Raw genomic sequence first — 6,499 nt, 5'->3', positions numbered from 1 at the left:
ACGATTGTGGCAGTGGTAATGTTCCAGGATTCTTGAATGCATGGAATTTTGTCATTACATTATTTGCGGTAGTCGTCAAATACCATTATTTTTTTTAGGAAGATGGATTTGTTCCACAACTTTGATCCGACGTAAAGAAAACTTGAAATAACGGCCGATAGAATTAGAAATGAGAAAAAAAACCTAGACGAATTCAAACAAACATCGAAGATCGAAAAATAAATGAAAAAAATCATCCGAATGATGAAATTAGATAAAATAGTTTTCAGTGTTTAGTGGCAATTCATTTTTTCCTGACAAAATAAAATGTTCAACAAACTAAATTGACAACAATAGTGACGAAGACAACAACAACAACAACAACAATAAAACTGAATCACAATTTTTTTGGATCAAAATGACCAACGAATATAAAAAAAAACTTTGATAAAATTGAATTTAAACTTCTTTTCAATATAGTAGTGTGTTTTGTTTGTCTAAATTCTAAGAAATTAGATTTCAACGCACGAAAGTCAAGCAAAACAAAACAAAAAAAAACTTCTTTTATCATTAATTCAAAACTTTACCAAAAAAAAAAAACAGATTTTCAATTTTGAATGGCATCGTAGAATATTGTTCATGAATGGCGTTTAAAAAAAACCAAATTTAGAATTGAACACAATCATAGCATATTATTATCAGAATATCACCAGGAGGAAAAATCCAAACAGTCTGCGAAAATTCTTCATTACCAACCAACATCAATCGATTAAGAAGATGAAAAAAGAAAAAGTTAAAAGTAATTTGTTTGTACTTTCACTTATATAATAACAAATTTTTGCATAATAATGAACATCACAACAATTGGTATGAATGAAGAAAATCCAAGAATCAAAATTAACAAAATAATAAAATTAGATTAGATTTGAGTGTGTGAGTGTGAACGACATTTGTAACGGATGTGGTGTTGGTGAGGGCAGAACAATATACATATATATATATTCAGTAAAGAGAAAACGAAAATTTTTTTTTAAAAAATTTTAAATTAAAAAAAAAGAAAATTTGCCACTTTATATTTTCAATTTTCGTACTTTCGTACTTATTTTTCTTTCTTTCGTTTTTTTTTTGTTTTTTCACTTTTGACAGAATGGAACAATACAAAGTGTGTGTGTGTGTATGTGCTGCTTTTGGCAGGCAGATGATGGTTGATTTTTTTTTTGTTTGGAACAAATTAAGTGTATACCCATCGACTTCTGCTGTGTTCACCATTATATTATATTTACGTTTAAAACTTATTATTGTTTTCAAAGAAATGAAAAAAAAACTTGGCGAAATAAATTTTTACACCGGAACAGCGGTATATGATGATGATAATGATGATGATTCCTAGCAGAATTTTTTTTCTTCATGTTTTTTTGTTTTGTTTAAAGTAATCGACGGCTAAGTTGATTCGATTCACAAAAGATCCATTAATATAACGAATTTATTTTTCTTTGAAATTGAAAAATTCGTCATGTGTTTCAGAATTTAAAAAAAAGAACTTTACACTTTTTTCTTATTCCTGATCACATGTTTTGTTTTTGCCATTTTTGCTGTTTAGTTTGGATTCAGAATGGAATCGATTACATTTAAAAATCATGGAAAAATTTCTGTTTGGCTAATTGCCATATATTCTTCAATGATGATGATGATGATGATGATGATAATCATGACAATGAAAACGATAACGATCATGATTGTTTGCACTTTTGTTGTTGTTATTGTTAACCATCATCATAATTATCTTCACTGTCTTGTAGGCTGAACCCAACTGAAACCAAAAAAAGTAAAAAAAAAAAATCTCTTATTTCTGTCTAGATTAATGGAATGAAGAATGACCATCAACGATTATGATGATGAAAATGATATTTGCCATAGTGGTTTGTTGATTTACAAAAAAATTTTTGTGGTTTTCATACATTTTTTGGTTTTCGATATGATATTCGTTTCGTTTACGTTAATATCATCACTGTGTGATGGATTCAAATCATTATAATAATCATCATCATGGGAATGACAAAACATCATTCGTTTTTCGACATGATTATTTTGAAAAAGAAAAACAACTACTATTGATAATTCTGTTTCTGTCATTTGTCACAGAGAAATGTGAAAGCGAAGAATGAAAAATTCAAAGCAACAACAGTATTGTTGTTGTTGTTGTTGCTGTTTTGTCAATAAATAGCCATTGGCTTGATGAAAACGGTATTACTTTTTACAACTAAACCAAAATGACCAACAACCAAAACAAAACAAGAGAAAACATTAATGTAACACTGCACAAAGACTTTTATCGTTTTTCTTCCTTTTTTCAGCATTTGTTTCAGTTTTTTTTTCTTGTACAATTCTTCCAACAAAACAATACTTTGAATCTTAAGAGTTTGGAAAAAAAAAGAAATCATTGTGAAACATTCTCTTGTCGTTTTTGTAAAAATGTCAGATAAAAACAAAAAAATTCAAAGTTCAGATTGTTGTTGTTGTTACAGTTTTCTTCAAAGTATCATCATTACTATCATCATTTTCATTAAATTCTTGAAGCTCTGTCATTTTCTTCAATGATGATCTGATTTTTCCATTGACATTCATTGTTTTAGAATGGTTCTATTTTCTTCATTTTCCATCACAATATGTTATTGAGGATGAAAAAAAAGAATCTGAAAAGCTTTGAAAACAAGCAAGTTAATTTACGATATATACGATATATATGTGTGTTTAACACGAATATGTTGTTTTGTTCCATAGTGTAAATGTTCTTTTTTTTCCAGAAATAAAATGTTCCCTGAAAAAATGTCTGAAACAATTTTAGCTCCGTTTTTTTTATTCACTATAGCTATATTTGATTGATTTGATCATTCATTCTTTCATGGTTTTTGGGTGGACATCAATTTGGAAATTTTCTATGAAAAATTTTCATTACAAAGTAATTTCCTTTCTTTATTGACTGATTCACTCTTCATTAAATTCTATCCATGAAATCAAACAAACTATTGTGCTTTATCCAATAAAATTATAGCAAATGAACCAAAAAAAAAGAAGACGAATAATGAGAAAAGAAGAAAAAAAACCCAATCAAGTGGTAAATCTTTTTTTTTTTGAATTGATTCTTTTCATTCATTCAAAAACTGTTAAATTTCCGTCCACTAAATTTCATTTTCATTTTTTATTATTATTATTACCTGATTTGGCCACACTTATTCATCATCATAATCATCATGGTCATATTTGTCATCAAGTTTCTATAATATTATTCGAATGAAAAGAAAACAAAAAATGTTTTCATTCAATATTGAATTTATAATAATAAACATAAATAAATTGAATGGACATTTTAAACGGAAATGTATATGTATTCTGGCTATAAATACGAAAAAAAAGTCATTTATTTTTTTTGTAAATAGAATTTTTATTTTTTCATTTCTTCATTTCTCTTCACGGACATTACTTTCCATTTTTTTTCTTGTTCTACAATTCAAACATTCACATGATGATGATGATGATCTCGAAATCAAAAAAAAAGAAGAAAAAGAAAATGAAATAAAAAAGAATGAATTTGAAATTGTAAGAAGAAAAATTTTTCTTGTATACCAATCATCATCATTTTTGCTCAAGTTGTACCATTAGTTTAAACAAGTAATGATGATAATGAAACAAATGAATGAATGAATGAATAGAAATGGTAAAATGGTGAAAAGGAATAAAAGGCTATTTCACATTCAAGCATCAGTGGAAATCAGTGGAAAAAAAATTCGTTTCATTGGAAATTAAATCAATTTTTTCGTGTTCATTTTTTCAACATTAGTAGCATAAATGATGTTTTGAATTCAATTTCAAATGGATCAAAACGAAATATTTTCTATGTTGGATTGTTTTTTTTTCTGGCATCGATTTTGTTGGAGCCAATTAAGAATTTTTTCTTCTCATTTCAATGATGTAATTGCGTGAATACATGATATTCTTCAATTCTTCATTTTCGAATTCAATTTGATTCTTTTTTTTGCTCATTCATTTGCATTTATTGGTGAATGTTTTTTTTTTGTTCACTGCTCGAGAATTCGAAATACCGTGACGTGAAAATAATGTAGGTTTCAATGGGAAAAACGAAAAGATGGGTAAATACAGAGACTATCTATTTCTTCTTGTTTCTTCTCATTTCATTTGAAATTTGATATTCTTCCATGTTTTCATGTATAATTTGATAATGGTTTCACTTACAATGGAAACAAGGAATTCATTATGTTTGAAAAATTGAATGGTAATAAAATTTTATATTTTGAATGGGATTTTTTTTTGTTTGTTTGTTTCGGTCATCATACAAAGATATATATCGCCATTATGAATATTCGATGATTATCGATTGTAACCATTGTATCACGCAATTAAAACCAATTGATTCGTGAATGTTTTTTTTTATGAAAATCAAAAAAAATAGATGGTAATTATTATTAATAGACAATAATAATTTAAAACATACCAATACGGCCAAATGAAAATCATCGAAAATAACCAAAACTTGGAACCATAGAAATCGAAATTCATGTTTGCATGAAATACAAAAAAGTTTTTCCATTTCTTTCTTTGAAAAAAGAAACAAAATCTATCACCTGAACAACAAAAAAAAGAATTCGACTCAGCTACGACATCTGTTGTCGAAAAAAGATAAATATTCTAGCAATTTTTATATATATGAACCAAATCTTCTGTAATTGAAAATTGAAAAACAAGTTTATTTTTTTTTGTGCATCTTCATCCCAATAATCATTGCCGTCAAAGATGAAAAAAAATTATTCATTTTAATCAATTTAATTTTTTTGCAACTTAAAGATAATCAAGATTAAATCCAGTGATTATGATGATGTTTTTAATTAATGCCATCATCATCAAAAATGATGATTTCAATCATCAATGATCAAACGAACCGAACCGAACGATTGTAGTATAAGATACATTTGTGGTTGCCTTCAAGGCACAATAGATAGGTACGTATCACACAGGTTCTTAATTCATAGCTAAAATTACCTTGTCATGATAATGTGATGAAATTAAAAACAGAAAAAAAAACTTTTCTTTCATCATCATATCATCATCAAATAAAAAGAGAAAACAAAAATCAGATTTTTCCTATTGTGCTAACCTGATCATATATATCATCGAACAGAAAAAAACCAAATAAGATTCTCATCATCATCATCATCATCATTATTTTCAATTAATTGAATAATAAATCATTTGATTACGCGTTTGTTTATGATTCCAAATTTTTTTCTCTTATTTTTTTTTCATTGAAGGTCATTAAAGAATTTTCATAAGAAAATCTTTACGAAAACTTACTTACTGATAAAACTGAATACATTCTTTTATTTTTTTCCCATTTCAATCATCTAATTCCTAATTTTCTTGATATTACTGTACTTATTATTCTTGAGGATCAAAAAAAAAAAAAAAAATAATCCAAAAAACTGCATTCAATGTTTTTGCTATTTTTCTTTCTTTTTGTTTGAAGTGATTAGCGAATTCTAATTTTTTTTTTGGTTTTTGTTTCATTTATTGTGGCTTGAAAAATAGTAATAATAATAATAATGACCTAAATTTGCAAGCTAGTTACTTTTTATATTTGGTTTTTTTTCGGCTGCTTCTCTTGGAATTCCATTCAATATGGAATGAGCAAAAAAAAATACTTATGAACAATGTGATCTGATTCTAGTTAAATTCACAAATTGTGTACTATACCATCATTTGTGCATATAATAAGATTATCATTTTTCCTTGATTTAGATTTAGATTTTGTATATGTTCTTTTTTTTTTTGTTTCGATGCTTAATTTACCAAAAAAAATTGTTGCCGAAGCCGCCACCAAGACAGTTTGATGCTTAAATATAAAAGTCCATAAAATTTATTCATTTTTTTTCTTTTATTTACACAAAATGTTTCATCAATCAATCAACTGAACATGGATGGTAAATTTGCCAAATTACCATCATTATAAATGGAGACCACCTTCTTTGATTATGAGAAACTTGAACAAGAAAAAAAGAAGAAAAATTACCAGAACATCACTTAATTGATGGTATTTTAAATAAATGAACAAAATTCTGAATTCAGAATCTGGATTTTTTTTTCGATAAACATATTCAATATGTTTGTGTTTAAATCAAATCAAATTAGTAGTTGATTCTCATCAATTAATTAATTAGGCATTGTATTTGTGTTAGATAATTTCTTCATCATCATTATTATCATGATTGGAGAAAAATAAACGCCCACACACATTTGTTTTGTGTGTATGTAGATGATTTACTCTCAAATAGAAATAACAAACACAACAATAGTATAACAAAATGAATGAAAATATCGCCATAATCGATCGACAAAATAACCGTCTGATATTTGAATACAGATTTCTGTATATATACACACAGAAACATTACTTGACCAAACTTTTCATAGAAAAAAAATATGCAAAAGAATCTCACTAGCACAGTGA

This window comes from Dermatophagoides farinae, chromosome 3 (assembly GCF_024713945.1).
Source record: "Dermatophagoides farinae isolate YC_2012a chromosome 3, ASM2471394v1, whole genome shotgun sequence".
Lineage (NCBI taxonomy): Eukaryota > Metazoa > Arthropoda > Arachnida > Sarcoptiformes > Pyroglyphidae > Dermatophagoides > Dermatophagoides farinae.
Note: the sequence above shows the minus strand (reverse complement) of the source record.